Below are 20,622 nucleotides of genomic sequence, written 5' to 3' on the forward strand. Positions count from 1 at the left end.
TATACTGGAGCTACATATATTAATACACAGGGCCCTGTTCTTTGCAGGCAGAAAAAACATGTACATACATTGCGTCTGTTTCAGCTAAACAAAATAAGTGACAGCCATTCGTTAGCTCATTCCTCAGGGCAATGCTTTGACCAATCGGGGTCAAGCTATCCGATTTAAATTTCAAACAACGCTTGGCAGTTAACTGTCAGTTACCATCAGTGGTGCATTCTCCATGGCAACGTTATTTGTCAACCAATCAACACTCTCTTCACATACAGTATTAATTGTCTTCTTTTGGTATTTTGGTATTCTTGTGAGTGTCCTGATGAGTGCAAGACGAAAAGCTTAGATATGCTTTTTTTTCCAGCAATACTCAAGTTCTGTACTACCAAATGACTATTTGCCAATTACCTTAAATCTGTGCCCTTTCATTCTCAATTCTTCCACCAGTGCCAACATTTTTTCCCTATCTACTCTGTCCACAGCCTTCATGATTTTGAATACCACTATCAAATGTCCTCTCAACCGTTTCTTCTCCAAGAAAACCAGTCCAACTTCTCCTATCCAGCTATGTAACTGATGTTTTTTTTTTCATTCATGAGATGTGTGCTTCGCTGGCTGGGCCAGCATTTATTGCCCATCCCTAGTTGCCCTTGAGGTGGTGGTGGTGAGCTGCCTTCTTGAACCCCTGCAGTCCATGTGGTATAGGTACACCCACAGTGCTGTTAGGGAGTTCCAGGATTGTGATCCATCGACAATAAAGGAACGGTGATATATTTCCAAGTCAGAATGGAGGGGAACTTCGAGGTAGTGGTGTTCCCATCTATCTGCTGCCCTTGTCCTTCTAGATGGTAGCGGTTGTGGGTTTGGAAGGTGCTGTCGAAGGAGCTTTGGTGAGTTCCTGCAGTGCATCTTGTAGGCGGTATACACTGCTGCTACTGTGCTTCCGTGGTAGAGGGAGTGAATGTTTGTGGATGTGGTGCCAATCAAGCGGGCTGCTTTATCCTGGATGGTGCCCAGCTTCTTCAATGTTGTGGGAGCTGCACTCATCCAGGCAAGTAGGGCGTATTCCACCACACTTCTGACTTGTGCCTTGTAGATGGTGGACAGGCTTTGGGGAGTCTGGTGGGTTATTCATCACATGATTCCTAGCCTCTGACCTGCTCTCGTAGCCACAGTATTTTTATATGGCTAGTCCAGTTCAGTTTCTGGTCAATGGTAACCCCCAGGATGTTGATAGTGGGGAATTCAATGATGGTAATGCCATTGAACATCAAGGGATGATAGTTGGATTTTCTCTTGTTGGAGATGGTCAAGGCCAGGCACTTGTGTGACACGAATGTTACTTGCCATTTGTCAGCCCAAGCCTGAATATTGTCCAGGTCTTGCTGCATTTGGATATGGACTGTTTCATTATCTGAGGGGTCGTGAATGGTGCTAACCATAGTGAAATCATCAGTGAACATGCCCACTTCTGACCTGACGATGATGGGAGGGAGGTCATTGATGAAGCAGCTGAAGATGGTTGGGCCAAGGACACTACCCTGAGGAATTCTTATGGTGATGTCCTGGAGCTGAAATGACTGACCTCTAACAACCACAACCATCTTCCTTTGTGCTGGTTTGACTTCAACCAGTGGAGAGTTTTCCTCCTGTTTCCTATTGACTCCAGTTTTGCTAGGGCTCCTTGGTGCCACACTCTGTCAAATGTGGCCTGGATGTCAAAGGCATCTAGATGTCACTCTCACCTTACCTCGGGAGTTCAGCTCTTTTGTCCATGTTTGAACCAAAACTGTAATGAGGTCAGGAGCTGAGTGGCCATGGCGGAACCCAAACTGGGCATCAGTGAACAGGTTATTGCTAAGCAAGTGCCACTTGATAGCACTGTTGATGACCTTTTCCATTACTTTACTGAGAATCGAGAGTAGGCTGATGGGGCGGTAATTGGCCGGGTTTGATTTGTCCTGTCTTTTATGTACAGGACACACCTGGGCAATTTTCCACATAGCCAGGTAGATGCCAGTGTTGTAGCTGTACCGGAACAGCTTAGGGGCTCAGTGAGTTCTGGAGCACAAGTCTTCAGTACTATTGCCGGAATGTTGTCAGGGCCCATAGCCTTTGCAGTATCCAGTATCTTCAGACGCTTCTTTATATCACGTGGAGTGAATCGCATTGGCTGAAGACTGGCATCTATGATGCTAGGGACCTCCGGAGGAGGCCAAGATGGATCATCCACTCTGCACTTCTGGTTGAAGATTGTAGCAAATACTTCAGCCTTATCTTTTGCACTGATGTGCTGAGCTCCTCCATCATTGAGGATGGAGATATTTGTGGAGCCTCCTCCTCCAGTGAGTTGTTTAATTGTCCAACACCATTCACGACTGGATGTGACAGGACTGCAGAGCTTAGATCTGATCCGTTGGTTGTGGGATCGCTTAGCCCTGTCTATTACTTGCTGCTTATGCTGTTTGGCACACAAGTCGTCCTGTGTTTATGGCTTCACCAAGTCGACACCTCATTTTTAGGTATGCCTGTTGCTGCTCCTGGCATGCCCTCCTGCACTCTTCATTGAACCAGGATATGCTGGGCCATGAGGTTACAGATTGTGTTCGAGTACAATTCTGCTGTTGCTGACGGCCCACAGCGCCTCATGGATGCCCAGTCTTGAGTTGCTAGATCTGTTTCAAATCTATCCCATTAAGCACAGTGGTAGTGCCACACAACACGATGGAGGGTATCCTCAGTGTGAAGGCGGGACTTCGTCTCCACAATGGCTGTGCGGTGGTCACTCCTACCAATATTGTCATGGACAGATGCACCTGCGGCAGGCCAGTTGGTGAGGATGAGGTCAAGTATGTTTTTCCCTCGATGGTTCCCTCGCCACCTACAGCAGACCCAGTCTAGCAGCTATGTCATTTAGGACTCAGCCAACTCCGTCAATAGTGGTGCCACCAAGCCACTCTTGGTGATGGACATTCAAGTCCCCCACCCAGAGTATATTCTGTGCCCTTGCCACCCGCAATGTTTCTTCCAAGTGGTGTTCAACATGGAGGAGCACTGATTCATCAGCTGAGAGAGGACGGTACGTGGTAATCAGCAGAAGGTTTCCTTGTCTATGATTGACCTGATGCCATGAGACTTAATGGGGTCCAGAGTCGATGTTGAGGACTCCCAGGGCAACTCCCTCCTGACTGTATACCACTGTGCCGCCACCTCTGCTGGGCCTGTCCTGCCAGTGGGACAAGACATACCCAGGGATGATGATGGTGATGTCTGGGACATTATCTGTAAGGTATGATTCCATGAGGATGACTATGTCAGACTGTTGCTTGACTAGTCTATGAGACAGCTCTCTCAATTTTGGCACTAGCCCCCAGATGTTAGTAAGAAGGACTTGCAGGGTCTATAAGGCTGAGAGTGCCGTTGTCGTTTCCAGTGCCTAGGTCGATGCTGGGTGGTCTGTCCGGTTCGTTCCTTTTTTGTGACTTTGTAGCGGTTTGTTACAACAGAGTGGCTTGCCAGGCCATTTCAGAGGGCCTGTAGGAATCAACCACATCACTGTAGATCTGGAATCATGTGTAGGCTAGACCAGGTAAGGACGACAGATTTCCTTCCCTAAAGGGTATTAGTAAACCAGATGGGCTTTTACAACAATCGACACTGGTTCCATGATCATCGTTATTTTAATTCCAGATTTTTATTAAATTGAAATTCCACCTTCCCATCATCTGCCATGGCGAGATTCAAACCCGGGTCCCCAGAGCATTACCCTGGTCTCTGGATTACTAATCCAGTAACAATATCACGACGCCATCACCTCCCCCAACCCTGGCACTATTCTCATGAATCTTTTTGGCACTCTACTGCCAACATATTTTTCCTAAAGTGTGGTGCCCAGAACTGGACGCAATACTCTAGCTGAGGCCAAACTAATGTCTTATACAAGTTCAACATAACCTGCATACTCTTGAGCTCTATGTCCCTATTAATAAAGCCTAGGATACTGTATGCTTTATTAACTGCTCTCTCAACCTGTCCTACCACCTTAAATGACTTATACACATATACATCCAGGTCCCCCTGGTGCTGTAACCTTTAGTTTATATTGTCTCCCCGTGTACTTCTGTAGTAACTGTAGCTTTAAGGAATGTAGTGACTGTGGCTTTAAGACTTATTGTGCTGTGTAGTGTCATGTGACAGTGCAAACGAATCAGCCCTTAGTGCGGGGAACCTTAGGGGGTGTTGGTATCTAGTTGTGTATCTTGATGGAAGCATGTAACTGCGCTGAAGCCCTGTAAATAAAGTTCACTCTTTCAGAAGAGAAACCTGTCTGGAAAATCAAGTCCATAACTGGCGACGAGGGTAAATTGGTTCCGGCGCTGTCCCTCGCCTAGTGAATGTGAGCAAAGGGAAAATATACTCACCAGGTATGCCACTTTTTGGCAGAATCGACCCTTTCCACTCATCCACAGAGGATCGGAGTGAATATATAGAGCGCCTCAGTTTATTTTTCCAAGCAAACGAAATAACGGTGGAGGAAAAAAGGAAAGCAACTCTTCTAAGCGCTTGCGGGAGTAAAACACAATTTAATCCGTAGTTTGATGGCCTCGAACGCTCCCGATTCGAAGACCTTCAGCAAATTGGTAAAGCTTGTAAACTGCCATTTTCAGCCCAAACCCTCCATAATCATGCAGAGGTTCAAATTTAATTCAAGAACAGGAGCCCGGGGACAACCACAGCAACATACATAACAAAAGTTAAACAGCTCTTGCACTTTTCGAAATTAGTACACTATGACCCAGCAAAAGAATTGGTGCTAACTTGCGACGCATCCACCTATGGCATGGGAGCGGTACTATCTCAAGATGGACGACGGTTCAGAAAGGCCAATAGACTATGTATCCAGAAGCCTCTCTATGGCCGAAAAAGGTTATTCACAAATCGAGAAAGAAGGATTATTGATTATTTTTGGAGTTAAAAAATTCCATCAGTATGTACATGGCCAACACTTTACTACAGTATCTTATCACAAACCGTTTTGGGGGTCTGTTTAGCAAAGAAAAAACTATCCCTCCCAAAGCTTCCACAAGACTTCAAAGATGGGATCTGATTTCCTCAGCATACGAATATACCTTTTATGCACAGGCCAGAGATGCATATAACCAATGCAGATGCTCTAATCCGCTTTCCTTTGCAGGAGAGCATTGAACATGCTCCAACTCACCAAGAGATTGTATTAGTGAAGAATTTCCTGGATTCTTCGGCAGTCTGCGCAAGACAAATAAGAAACTGGACGAACGGTGATCCAGTCTTGTCTAGATTACGAGACCAAGTATTGAAAGGATAATCCCAGGAACCAGTCCCCGTAGAATTGAAGCCATTCTTCACTCAAAGGAATAAATTGAGTAGTCAGGATGGTATCCTATTATGGGGTACACGAGTACCTTCACAAGGAAGAGAACTAATCTTAAATAAGTTGCATAGTGCACATCCCGGAATTTCCAAAATGAAAATGCTTGCAAGGAGCTATATTGGGTGGCCAGGTACAGGCAGTGATATAAAAAAAATGGTTAAAAACTGTCTCCAGTGCCAGCAACTACAGAAGTTGCCTGTTGCAGCCCAACTGCACCGATGGGAATGGCCTGGTTGACCCTGGGTGAGACTGCATATACATTGTGTAGGCCCATTTCTAGGCATCATGTTTCCAAGAATAATTGATGCACATTGAAAATGGTTAGACGTGTACGAAGTTAGATCACCAATATCAGGTGCAACTATAGAAAGGTTAAGCCAAAGTTTTCCCAAAGACGGATTACCAGAAGTCATTGCCTCAGACAATGGTACTGCATTTACTAGTGAATTTCAAAGATTTGTGAGCCTAAATGGTATCAAACATGTAAAGACAGCACCATATCATCCTTCATCTAATGGATTGGCCAAGAGAGCAGCACAAACTTTTAAAGTTGGAATGAAAAAAATATTGGATCATTGGAAAACTAAACTTTCATATTGTCTGTTTCACTGTAGAATGACCCCCACAAGTTCAACACCTTCAGAATTAATTATGAAGCGCTTTCGTACGAGATTAAGCTTGGTACTCCCCAGTTTGGAGGAGGAGGTAGAGAACAGTTAAGGGAATCAAAAAGTGACTCTTGACTTGCATAGTCGAGAGCAAGAATTTAGTGTCGGTGACACAGTATTTGTACTAAACTTTGGTGGTTGATCGAGTTGGTTGCCTGGTGTAACAGTTTGTGTGACCGGACTGTTGTCGTACCATGTAGAAATGGAGGGTCAGATCACATGAATCATTTGAGAAGGGAGATACTCCAACAAGCTGATGTTCCACCTGTAACCGCTGTAGAACCTGTGGTCCCCGTTATAATTGATCAACCAAGGATAGACACACCAGGTGACTCTTTTCGAGTGGATAACAGTGAACTGCCTGTGCCAAGGAGGTACCTAATGTTGCTGTGGTTCCAGGAAATAAAGATTCAGTAAGATTCTAAAGTCATGGAGCTACAACGTTCCATCTGGATCAGGAAACCACCTGAGACACTGAACTTATAATTTCACCACCTGTGTATATATTTATAATGTCATGAATGTAGTTGTTCTTGTAAATACAAATTGCAAAAAAAAATTTAAAAGGGAGGACTGTAGTAACTGTAGGTTTTAAGCAATGTAGTGACTGTAGCTGTGAGACTTATTGTACTGTGTAGTATCACATGACAGTGTGAACAAATCAGTCCTAAGCGCGAAGAACCTCAGGGGAGGAGTTTGTGTCTATTTTTGGATCTTGATGGAAGCATGTAACTGCTGCTAAAGCCCTGTAAATAAAGTTCGCTATTTCTTATGAGAAACCGGTCTAAAAAATCAAGTCTATAACACCTTCCAACCAAAATTAATCACTTCACACTGCTCTGCATTGAACTTCATCTGCCACTTGTCCGCCCATTCCACCAGCTTGTCTATGCCCTTTTGAAGTTATACACTATTCTCACAGTTCAAAATGCTTCCAAATTTTGTATCATCCGCAAATTTTATATATATATACTGTCCCATTTATTCCATGAGCTATACCTTTGCTCACAAGTCTGTTGTGTGGCACTGTATCAAGTGCATTTTGGAAGTCCATGTACAGTATGTCAACAGCATCTCCTCATCAACGCTCTGTTATCTCTTTAAAAACTTCATCAAGCTAGTTAAACACAATTTGCCTTCAACAAATCTGCGCTGGCTGAAAAAAAATTGAGGTATAACTGAATTTTAAAAGACATATCAAGTCATAATTGCTGCAGAACAACATCTCAGGCCCTGAAAAACTCATTTTATAACTGTGGGATGTCATTCTTTCCATTCTGTGACTTTTAAAATTTTTTAAAATCCTGTCTATTTTTTAAAAAAAGTTTATGATGCACTGCAACTTCTCCAGCCTGTAAATCTTTTGTTCAGAAACACCAGTTGTCTAGAAATTTTTTGAGCAGACCCAAGCAACTCTCGGCATCATTTTAATGCAGTACTTTACAAGTGGAAACATGGAAGATACAGTATTTGGAGAAGCAAAACAATTTTTATTACTGCTTTATAATGTTTTATCACTATTTTATACCTGAGGTAAATATTTATATCTACAGCGTTTTCCAGTTCACACACTTGTGGTTAGGCGTTCTAATGTCATTCTATAATACAGAAAATTCTGAAATCCAAAAATTACTTGGTCCCAACACGCATTCCGGACTGGAGAAGATTATAGAATGCTTCATCTTCTACCTTAATCTCATGTCTATGTCCCAATTTTTATTTTGCTCTCTGTAAAATGATTATAAAGTGATTTATAATCCATGCTTTACAATTCCTGGTTTGATGGCTGTGAAAACCAAGATGTTGCTTAACTGGGAGCCAATGTAGGTCAGCGAGCACAGGGATGTTAGGTGAATGGGGCTTGGTATGAGTTAAGACACGGACAGCAAAGTTTTGGATGGGCTCAAGTTTAGAGGGAGCCAAGAAGTGCACTGAAATAGTTAAGTCTAGAAGTAACAAAACATGAATAAGAGGTTCACCAACAGATAAGCTGAGGCAGGGGCAAAGTTGGGTGATGTTACCGAGGTAGAAATAGGCTGTCTTAGCAATGGCATGAGTGAGTTTGGGAGCTCATCTCAGGGTAAAACGTGACGCCAACTTTGTGAACAGGCTGGCTTAATCTCAGGCTGTTGCCAGAGAGAGGGATGGAGTCAATAACAAGGGAACAGAGTTTTCAGCAAGGACCAAAAACTAGTCTTCTCCATTTTAACTGAAGGTAATTTCAGCTCATCCAATAATCGATTTCAGATAAAAGGTCTGAAAATGTAGCAATAGTGGAGGAGCCATGAGAGATGATGGTGAAATAAAGTTGGGTGCCATCAGCCTTTGGATAGTGCCATCGAGGAGAAATAGGAGGGGAGGCCAAGGATATACTCGTGGGGCATGCTGGAGTTAACTGCAGGAGCAAGAGAAGCCATTGCATGTTGCTCTCTGGCTACAATTAAATAAACAAAAATGGAACCAGATGAGAGCAGTCCCACCCAGCTAGATGACAGTAGACAGGCACTGGAGGAAGATGGTTTGGTCAATTGCTGCAGATAGGTCAAGACGGATGAGGGGGTAATGTTTACCTTTGTCACAGTCACATAGGATGTCATTTGTGACTTTGACAAGAGCCATTTCAGCACTATGGCAGTGGTTGAAATCTAATTGGAGACATTCAGACACGGTGTTCTGGAATGGGAACAGATTTTGGAGGCGACAACCCCTTCAAGGATGTGTGAGGAAAGGGAGGTTGGAGATGGGATGGTTGGCAAGGATGGTGGGTCAAGATTTGTTTTTTTGAGGGGAGGGGTGGTGATGGCAGATCTAAAATGAGGGAGAGACAACAACTGAAGAATTGAGAACCATTAACAATATCAGCTATCATGGGGGCCAGGTGGGAAAGTTGGGTGACCAGCAGTTTAGTGAGAATAGGATCAAGGTGGTGAGTCTCATGAACAAAATGAGCTGAGAGAAGAAGAAAGGAGAGAAACTGGAGAAGATATGACTTCACAACTGGGACAGGGGTTGGTTGGGAGTGGGGGAGGTGATAATTTTACGATAAATCTGGCCAGGTGGGATAGTTGGGGAGGTAGTTGTTCTGATGGTCTCAATCTTAGTGACAAAAGAATCCATGGGTTCCTCGTTTACTGTTGGAGGTGAGGGGAATAGGGGAAAATCAATGCTCTAGAGCTGGCTAAATCTTTGTAGGCCATTTTCTTTGAGGTCAGTGGTGAACCCCATCCCTTCACTGTTGACTGTAAAATCCAAACCATCATGTCTTTGCATGTGTAATACAAGACAAAGGATTCTTCCTATTCCAGGTACAGCAGGCGACTATCAAATTTTCAAAGTCTTGATTTATAAAAAAACAACTGGTGTTTGGAGAAAATATTAAAAGCATTGTAGGCTGAAAAATTACAGTTAATAAGTGAAAGTATTCAAAGTATGGAGTGTAGGAAGTGTTGTCATACCTATGTAACTAATCTAGATTGGCAGTTGGGGTTGGGAATGAGTAAATATACCCCATTAATAAATAGTTTGGATTCTTAGTTGCTTGGATTTGAATTTCAACCATCATTGTATGAGTGGCTTCCTTGGCACTGCACACAGCTGAAGCTGTAACTGATTCTTTTTAGAATTGTTTAATCTTATTGTTATGCTTGGTGGAGACATTCCATCTCAGAGAAAGGATAAGGTCAAGCAAGTAGCCAAGAGGAAATTGAAACATAACTCCCGCACTCAAAGGAGAAAATGTAAATTTTGGCATCAGGACCTAGCTGCTTCAGGCTGGGAATTAAAATCAATGACGAACTGGGGGAGCCCTGTGACAAAAGTATGTCAATGAGAAATCTAACTATCAGACAAACTAAACTGGGAACGAGATACACATCAGCCACTGACAGGAAGTTTAGGAACTGTCAGTTTGGCAGTCACTGTTCTTGCAAACACAGGAAAAGGATAAGAAGCGTAGTCTCCCAATCATGACTGGCTGAATTACGTGTCAACATGTAAGAAAAGCACACAGATGGGAGGTGCCTGGATAATTTCTCAAATCTTTTCATATCTAGAAAGGGGTGAATGGCTTTATCCAAAGCTAATTCGAACTAGAAACCAACTCTCTACCCATATTGTCCACTCCATGACTGCACAGTTCAGAAAACTTTTGTGACCCATTAAATCAAAGCAACGAAGAAGACTTAGCATGAAATACCAAACTGCACTCCTGTCTATAAATTTGGCAATTGTACCAGAATTAATGTTGTAAATTTATAGCAGTTCAGGGATGTCAGACATGGGAACATTCCAAGGAAAATCAGCATCTCCAGTGGGGTACAGCTAAAACTTTTACAATGGTGGTGTATCTAACATATATACCAACCCACACTGTAAAACTCCTCCTCAAACAAACCCAGGCAAAGTGAATTCTAGCCAAAGAAGTTAACAACGGGAGGGGGCAAAGAAACAATGAGGCTTTTTAGGGGCTTTCCAAGGAGGGAAACCAATACAAAACTGGCATATATCAGAAAAGTATGAAATAATAGAATTTAAATTTATTGCTACTCTTATGGAAAAAGATGACTTGACATTGGGCTATGCCTGACCATCTACATCAATAATAGACAATTTAAAGCTCTCTGTAATGAACACAGAATTTGCAAACAGACTTTATGAGGGTCCAGACCTCCATAAAGAACGCCAGACCTACTGAATCATACAGTTTTAATGCTGGCCAAAACAGTCTATTGATTGAGAAATTACAGCACTTCTCTTTGACTTCACCAACATTTCATTAACCAGAATGTGCTCATGATTGATTTCCATGACCATCTGTAAATCAGTAACAGAAGGGTACAGTAGTGCCGTAATTATAATAGCGGCAAGTCAAGACTTCTTGCGAACAAATTCCACCACAGCAAATTGTGAAACTGAATCAATAAATCTGGAATGTGCTCGCAACAGGAAAGAGAAGTGACCATAAAAGCTGCCAATTACTATAAAAACCCTACTGCTTCACCAATATCCTTCAGGGAAAAGAACCCACCATTTTTCCCCAATCTGGCAGATACAGGGCCCCAGTCCACACCATGAGGTTGACTCGTAATGCCCTCTGAACGCTAGCAAGCCATTTCATTACAAAAACTATTGTTTGAAAACAACCCACTGTTTCAGAGAAAAATGATTTATCGTAACACCTGCAAGAATTCTCTATTTTCCAACACACAGGGACAGCCGATAGGACCACCACATTATATTGACCCCTTATCATAGGTCACTACCAAAGAAGAGAACATGCACAAGTTGCTGCTGAATGAGCTGATCAAAGCGAGTCAGCTCTTGTGAAAGGTAGGTCATGTCTAACGAGTCGAGTTGAATATTTTGAATTGGTCACTAGTGGATATGGCAGCATTGATGGATTTTGTCAACATGGATTTCCAGAAGGCATTTGATAAGGTTCTATGGAAGAAGTTATTAGTATAAATGAAAACACACAGAACTGGAAGCAACTTAGTGACATGAGTTGGTAATTAATTGGGAGGTAAGAAATAAAGAGCTGAAATAAAGGGAATATTCTGTTTGGGGAGCACCATCTGGCCAGAAATCTGCACTGGGGGCTCAGCTTTTCATCAAATATGTTAATACGGTAAGAGAAATAGCAAGTTGTATATCTAGCTTTGCAGATGACAGTTTGGAGTGAATAAGTTACTTAATTAAGAGCAGGAAGTTCCGAAGGGTTCCAGGCAGGCTATGGCAAATGGAGTTCTACGTGGGGAAGTGTAAAGTCATCCACTTTGGATCAAGTAAAGACAAATGAGAATATTCTCTTAACAGTGAGTGCAGGATTAAAGAAAGTTGCCATCCACATGCATAGATCACAAAACGCTAATGTACTAGATGCAAAAAAAATCAACAAGGCTAATGAAATATTAGCCTTTGTTCGAGGGAATTTTAATATCAAAGTGAGATAGTGATGCTTCAGTTGCACAGTCTCAGTCAAACCCCACCGGAGTACTGTGTGCAGCTTTGAGTGCCAAATTGCAGGAAAGATAAAGTGGATATATTGGCCTTGGAAAGAGTACAATACAGTTTCACCACAATGGTTCCAATACTTAAAGTGTTAAAATTATGACAGGTTGCAACAAGTTGGTTTGTATTGCCTCAATTTTAGGTGATTGAGGGATGACCTAACCAAAGGATACATACCAGAGAAACAATTTTGTCTGGCAAGAGAATCCAGAAGAAGGGGATAATCTTAAAATTAGAGCTAGGAAATTTAGAAATGAAATCAGAAAGCATTTTTTCACACACAAAAATAATAGTTTGAATCTGGAACACAATCTCTCTCTCTCTCTCTCTCTCCTCCCCCTATCCTTCCACCAAAAGGCAGTGGAGTTTGGGACAACTGAAATTGTCAAGACCAAACTGGATAGATTGAAGATTTTTTAAATTAGGTAAGGATTTCAAAGGATATGGAACAAAAGGCAGGTAAATGGAGATGCAATATACACCAGCTATGATCTAGTTGAATGGCAGAGAAGGCTCAAGGGGCTAAAGAGTCAATCCTCTTTTGATGCTTGCAGAACACATTTTTAAAGCCAGGCTTTGGCCCAAAATTATTTTCTACAGTTACAGTGTCAAAACCATCTGTGGAAGCTAGATTTTCTATTGATGATAGGAGACAGAATAAGTGAATTATTCTAATTCAGAGTAATAAATAGTGAAAAATCTAATGATTGACTAACTTTCCATCTTCTGGCTGGTCCAGTGAAAAGAAAACAAATCACTGGTGCACAAGAGGACATTGTGTACCATCCCATACAGAACAGACTTTATGAATCTGAAGACTGTCCCTGCAAATTTTGTGCCAGAAACTTTACAAATCACGAATGGAGAATTCCATAACTATCACGAATGGGTACTCGGATATCATAAAAACTCTACCAGTAAGCTGGGTATGGGTTTTGTGAAGCTTGGCATCTATGCTACTTTAAAACTATTACAGCTCAAACAGGATAAAAGTTACTATAATTAGCATCACAGGTATTAGAGCAAGATAAAGGCTGAGTACTCTGTGATGAGTGCTTCACCTCTCAACCATTAAATGGCTTTCCAATATCTACAAGTTACAAGTACATAAATTAAACAATGAATTCTAAGTTTATGAAGTTATTGGAAATAATGATGGCCACAGTATTCAGGCAAGGCAGGCAGGCAGGCCATGGTCCATCTAATTCACCTTCTAACATCCTGGTAGTCACATGATATAATGATAATAGTGTTGTTGACTAATTATAATAGGGAATTAATCTTGTGCATACACAGTGTTTTTCACAACCTCTGGGCATCTCAAAGCATTTTACAGCCAATGAAATACTTTTGAAATGTAGTCACTGTTGTAGAAAATTATGGCAAAATCTGTCAGTCAGTCTATAATAGACCCAGACAAGAGACAAGGAATCTCCCAGTGATGGAAAGCTTTGGGAACCATTAATGCAAGGTCACGTTCCTCCCATGCATGCTACAATTATATGCCACGTCTCAAATTACTGATATGCTGTAATCTAAAAATATAATTTTATTAATGAAATTCCATGCGTTTCATGCTACAATAGTGTATGGATATGGAAAAAAGTTCCTTAGGAGGTACGGAAAATCCTAATGACTCTATTAGCAACACTGTAATAGTCTCATGAACGTAACTATTTTTTGTGCTGCCCTCCAATCCACAGTAAGAAAAATATCAACAGTGGAGCAAGAGCAGGCAAGATGAAATCTTCACTCAGTGAATCTGAGAAGTAGATGAGAGTAATGTGGGTCTGTGGTGGATCAATGCAGTCGGGGTCATTTGATAACACTTTTGTTAACTTTATGCCAGTTGTGAGGGTTCAGGGTGTACACAGTGAATCCAATTAATGAGTTTAAAATACATCAACTGGAATTTCGCACTCACTTGGCAATAAATCTTCACTGCTAAAATAGGCTTTCAGTGCCACTGCAAGGTTTATTGATAGCTTTCTGTCAGCAGTAAACAAGTGGAACTCTTGCTGTCGCTAGAATACCGTAAGGCATGCATACAAACGCTTTGGTTGGTTCCTACATTTCACAGGTCAGGTTTCATTAGAGGTCCATGCTGGGTTAGATGATCTCAGCCAAGGGAGCAAATCAAAGTTTGAAGTTTGTTTTGGTTTGCGTGGAGTTATCTGATTTCAGTCAAGATGGCAATTGAGGTGTTACAACAAGTCTCAGCACACTCAGGGTAGGTTGAGTGGGCGTGAAAAATCAGCCTCGTTTCCCATTTTCAACTTATCATGAGTTTCTGGCAGTAGCACAAGATCATATGGCAACTTACATAAGAGAATAACATATGACCATTGCATCGAAAGGGATCATAGTTAAGGTGTCACCTAAGATAATGGCAAAGGGACTTTTTTCTCACATGAGACACCAAATCTGGACAGACCAGACACTCCTGAAAAGTGAGAGAGGTGGGGCAGTGCAACTTCCATTCATGGTTAACATATTTAGGTCAATCATTAATGCCCTGAGCCTCAACTTCTTGACAACAGTGATAAAAATTAACCAACATTGCTAAATCAGTGGAGTATCAGTTGAATGTAGTCATCCAAGAGAAAGAGAACTTTATAGACACATACAAAAGATACAGAATGGTTTAGAAAGGTTAATCTTGAGCAGTATTTCCATTTAACCATGGCTGCAGGACAGAGACATGGTTACAAATATGTAAAGGGCGACAAGACTTTGGAACTGCTCATTTCAAGCCTGACCCAAACTCTTTTCTATCTGTTCTTTTCTTGCTTTCTCTATAAAACACTTGAATATTTTTCTGGTGCAAGGAAAATTTTATAAATAAAAGCAGTTGAATTTTTTTTAAAAACATTGGCATTTGCTAGTTGAACTAGAATGGTTCTTTGACATCATGTATATTCTTCTGTTCCTACAGCCTGTTTGTGGCTTTTTTCTCCAACTCATTCATAAGAGAATTTTTTATTTTTACCCAAGTTTTAAATACATGTTTTAAGCTGGATTTTAAACTGGAAAAACTTCCACTAAACTGTTGGGTGCATTATGTAGAGGCAACATTTTGAAATTCAGTAACAACGAATTGCTGGTATTGTAGAGGGGCAAAATCAGTAACTGTTATTAGTTCCATAAATGTCGAATTAGTATATATTCATTGTCCTTTGCATTGCTCACAGCCAATTAGATATGATTTTTATGGCAGAAGCATTATGCCTTTCAACTCAATGTATGATAACATAGCCAAGGTGGTTCTGGCTTTAAATGGTTCTGTTTAAGGTCAAAGTCTAATTTCTGTAAATAAACATAGTCTGACACCAATCAGCTTAATTATTTAGTGAGGAAACAGTTGCAGAAGATGGTGTTTGCAAATGTCTAGCTCCAGGTAACAAAAATCATCAACTGCACTTAACGGCAAAATACCTCTAGCTGCCTGAAGCACAATGTCAAAACCATGGTGGGCACACAAAACCCGGCAGCAAATGGGTGCCATGATTTCCTTTCACACAAAAATACGGCATTTTTTTTCCCACTCACTTACTGTGTCTCTTGAGCTTGTTAAGATGTCCTGTATTTCTCATTTCATACCAGCTGTAGGCTAGGCATAAAAAAAACTGCACTTCACATTCAATGCTAATACCAAATGCACCCATTAGCTCTGTTCTTGTGGAAGTAGGCTGCCCACAACCATTTGGAGTAAACCTGCACTGATGTTAGATCACCCAACATCATTTACATTTTTTTCAGGGGCCAATAAGCCTGGTGCATGTTCGACGAATGGCTTCTAAAATATGTAAAGCTTTTACTTCCACAGAATTAAGAGTTCAGTCTAACATCCAACAAAAATGCATTGAAGCGGTAAGCACATCCTGCACAATCCGACTTTCATTGCCTGCCTTGCCTCTATCTTGGCTATTCCCTTCATCCCTACCCTCAACCTACCTCCCTCTCATTACAAGCGCTTTGTACTTGACCGATTTCTAATTGAGACCAGGAGATCTTAGTCACCTAAAGTGACCTGTTCAGAGTGGGAATGTAAATTTCAAGCAACTGCATAGCTGTTACATCTGCAGATTTTCTTAATGCTAATATTTCCATTTCTAAAAATAAAAACAGAATCAGAATCAATATTCTGCAGGGTAAGTGATTTGTTGCTATCCAAAATACTTAGCTACTTAAAATGTCTGTACCCAAATACTGGCACAGTGAACAATGCCACAGGCGTTCCAATTGATTTTAAAATAATTCTACTTCATTTCACATATAATAAACTGTGACTTGAACTATTTCTCCAGTACTAAAAATCAGTCATGATTAAGTGCTTTACAGAAGTATTCCCATATTTGAGCCCTGCAGTGGGCAACTGTAGCAGAATTCTGTCCTCAACCCAATACCCACTTTCCAGGAGTCACAGAATTAAAAATTAGGATGGGAACCCTTGCTGATATTTTGTTATCTCCCAAGCCCAATGTTTATACCCAGAGTGGTCCCCTGAGATGAGACCAGGAATCGAACCGGAAGCTTTCTGATCTCAAAGATCAATACTTCACATCAGTGCATTTTACCTATTACAGTATTAATGTTTCTACATCTGGTCAGTCACTAGTTTTCAAACAGAAGACAGCATTGGCCTTCTCAAAAAGAAAAATCACTAGCACCACAGCAAGTGAATTTATTGCAACATTAGTCATAACATTAGACTTCCTCAATATTCTAAATACAATAGCAATATGCTTCAAAAAGGTTATTTCACATTCAGTAGCACTTACTGTCTCATTTCATTTAGTACATGGTACACATCAATAACCTTACTACTTCCTGAACAATGTCATGATTAGCCACTCACTGTCACAGTATTTGCAACAGTCAACAGACACAAAAAGAGAGAGAATGAAATTATATGACTTAATTCTCTGGGCATACAATCATTACCAAATAAATCGTATCCATGAGGCAAGGTGGCATTCTGAAAAGTAATCTAAGTTTCATATTCAGGTGTTTAATTCTATAATCTATATAGACAATAGCACAATGCATATTAAAGGCCTCATGTTTACTTAGTACACAAAAACTTCTGACCTACAATCTGTTAAATTATTTAAAGGAAGTGAACACACGTGTGGAACATTGACTAAAGCATCACTGTAACACACTATGCACTGTCCCGCAAATTTGAAAAGCCCCATAACTTATTCTGCCAAAATTTGTTTTGTTGATTTTGTTCCAGGAGAAAGGAGGGGATGAAAACTAATGCTATTCAACATGAACTCAGGACAACAAATCCAGTAGTCACTAGTCACTAGCCTAAGCTCTCAACTGACATAGAGTCCAATGACTACTTTTTTTTTTAAACTGCATTTGATTTTTATCTCTTGCTTTATATTAATACATCTATACCTCCCACTATCCCTAGCCAAGATTGCAAGCCACATGCTGCCATTCTGTGCCTGGCCATCAGGACTTCCTCTTTGTGCTTTTCTGTTGCTTTTGTGGGATCTGTGCTAGACATCTCCTCACATTGTCATGGCTGAGACCAATAATTCACTATCTGGGCAATAGCAGGCACGGACCCACTGTTCACTTATTATGTTTTGACTTTAGACCACAAGACCATAGACCATAAGACATAGGAGCAGAAGTAGGCCATTCAGCCCATTAAGTCTGCTCCACCATTCAATGAGATCATGGCTGATCTGATAATCCTCAACTCCACTTTCCTGCCTTTTCCCCATATCCCTTGATTCCCTTACTGATAAAAAATCTGTCTATTTCAACCTTGAATATACTTAATGACCCAGCCTCTACAGCCCTCTGCGGTAAAGAATTCCATAGATTAACTACCCGCTGAGAGAAGAAATTCCTCCTCATCTCTTGTTTTAAATGGGCACCCCCTTACTCTGAGATTATGCCCTCTGATCCTAGACTCTCCCACAAGGGGAAACAACTTCTCAGCATCTACCCTGTCAAGCCCCCTAAGAATCTTATATGTTTCAATAAGGTCGCCTCTCATTCTTCTGAGCTCCAATGAGTGCAAGCCCAACCTACTCAACCTCTCCTCATAGAACCATAGAAAAGTTACAGCACAGAAGGAAGCCATTCAGCCTATCTTGTCTATGCCAACCTGAGGACACCCAGGTGCCCTTTCTAATCCCACCTTCCTGCACCCAGCCCATAGCCCTGCAGCTTATAGCACTTTAGGTGCAGATCCAGGTACTTTTTAAAAGAGTTTAAAGTTTCTGCCTCTACCACCAACTTGGCCAGCGAATTCCAGACCCAGTACCCTCTGCATAAAAAAGTTCTTCCTCATGTCCCCCTACACCTTCTGCCACTTATCTTGAATCTATGTCCCCTGGTTCTAGAATTCTCCACCAAGGGAAACAATTTTATCCTGTCCACTCTATCTATTCCCCTCATAATTTTGTACACCTCAATCAAGTCACCTCTCAGCCTTCTTTGTTCTAAGGAAAATAACCCCAACCTATCCAATCTCTCCTCGTAGCTAAGGAAAATAACCCCAACCTATCTAATCTCTCCTCGTAGCTACACTTTTCTAACCCTGGCAACATTCTTGTAAACCTCCTCTGCACTCTCTCCAGAGCTATTACGTCTTTCCTGTAATGTGGTGACCAGAACTGCACACAATACTCCAGTTGTGGCCTCACCAGTGTTTTATACAATTCCAACATTATATCCTTACTTCTATATTCTATACCTCTGCCAATGCAGGAGAACATTCCATATGCCTTCTTTACAACCTTGTCTACTTGAACTGCTGCCGTCAGGGACCTGTGTAGTGTACGCCAAGATCTCTCACTTCATCTACCCCTCTTAGTATATTCCCATTTATTGTGTAATCCCTGTAACTGTTTGACCTCCCTAAATGTATGACCTCACGCTTCTCTATGTTAAAATCCATCTGTCCCTTTACCACCCACTCCACCAACCCATCTATATCGTTTTGGAGATTATGGCTATCCCCTACACTATCCACTACTCGGCCAATCTTTGTGTCATCTGCAAATTTCCCAACCGTGCCCCCCACGTTCACGGCCAAATCGTTAATATATAACACAAACAGCAAGGGTCCCAACACCGAGCCCTGTGGAACACCACTTGAGACAACTTTCCATTTGCAAGGGCCATCCATCGACCATTACCATAAGAAAATCCCTCCATCCCCGGGATCAACCTAGTGAACCTTCTCTGGACTGCCTCCAATGCTAGTATATCTTTACTTACATAAGGGACCAAAACTGTTCACAGTATTCTAGGTGTGGTCTAACTAATGCCTTGTATAGTTTTAGCAAGACTCCCCCATTTTTTATACTCCATTCCCTTTGAATAAAAGGCCAACGTCCATTTGCCTTACCTATTATCTGCTGAACTTGTATGCTAGCTTTTTGTGATTCATGAATGAGGACCCCCAAATCCCTCTGTGTTGCAGCTTTCTTCAGTCTTTCTCCATTTAAGTAATATTCAGTTCCTCTATCCTTCCTGCCAAAGTGCATAACCTCACATTTTCCCACATTATATTCCATCTGCCATGTTTTTGCCCACTCACTTAACCTGTCTATATCCCTCTGTACTCTTTGTGTCATCCTCACCACTTGCCTTCCCACCTATTTTTGTGTCATCCGCAAACTTGGTGATAGTACATTCATTTCCCTCATCCAAGTCATTAACATATATTGTAAATAATTGTGGCCTCAGCACTGACCCATGGCACTCCACTAGTTACAGGTTGCCATCCTGAAAATGCCCCCCTTATCCCAAGGCTTTGTCTTCTATTAGTTAACCAGCCCTCTATCCATACTAATGTACTACCCCCAACACCATGGGTTCTTATCTTATTAAGTAGCCTTAAGTGTGGTGCCTTATCGAACGCCTTTTGGAAATCTAAATATATTACACCCACTGGTTCCCCTTTATCTATCTTGCTTGTTACCTCCTTAAAGAATCCTAATAAATTTGTTAGGCATGATTTCCCCTTCATGAAGTCATGCTGACTCTGCTTGATTATATTATGCATTTGTAAATGCTCTGCTATTACATCCTTTATAATAAGACTCTAACATTTTCCCAATGACAGATGTTAAGCTAACGGGCCTACAGTTACCTGTTTTTCGTCTCTCTCCCTTTTTGAATAAGGGTGTTACATTGGCAGTTTTCCAATCCTCTGGAACTTTTCCAGAATCTAAGGATTCTTGGAAGATTACTACCAGTGCACCCACTATCTCTGCAGCTATTTCCTTTAATATCCTAGGATGCAACCCATCAGGTCCAGGTGACTGAACAGCCTTTAGCCCCATTAGTTTCCCTAGTACTTTTTCCTCTAGTGATAGTTATTTGCATAACCTATGAAATTATTCAAATTAATAAAATAGCTAAATTAGGAATTATAAGGCATCATCTCCTTTATTAACTAATTGGTGTCATTTTTAAATTTTGTGCTTTATTTTTATGGTTTGATTAAAAAAAAACTTCTGTACCACGAAGTTTTCAAAAAATTAAAAACGGCATCTATAGGTT

At 41.2% G+C, this 20,622-nt stretch overlaps 1 protein-coding gene across 5 annotated transcripts in view; it reads right to left on the bottom strand.

The window, feature by feature from the left end:
- Positions 1–20,622, bottom strand: part of tbl1xr1a (TBL1X/Y related 1a) — a 194,653-nt gene that overhangs the window by 153,799 nt on the left and 20,232 nt on the right. The window contains exon 1 of one of the 5 annotated variants that reach the window (XM_078563839.1): positions 7,072–7,091. The exons of the other annotated variants lie outside the window; for them this stretch is intronic. The gene's annotated coding sequence lies outside the window, so the exon portion shown is untranslated. Of the gene's footprint in view, positions 1–7,071; positions 7,092–20,622 lie in introns of those variants that run through there. 5 annotated transcript variants of the gene reach the window in all.

The sequence above is a fragment of the Cetorhinus maximus genome, chromosome 19 (assembly GCF_964194155.1).
Source record: "Cetorhinus maximus chromosome 19, sCetMax3.hap1.1, whole genome shotgun sequence".
NCBI classification, from domain to species: domain Eukaryota; kingdom Metazoa; phylum Chordata; class Chondrichthyes; order Lamniformes; family Cetorhinidae; genus Cetorhinus; species Cetorhinus maximus.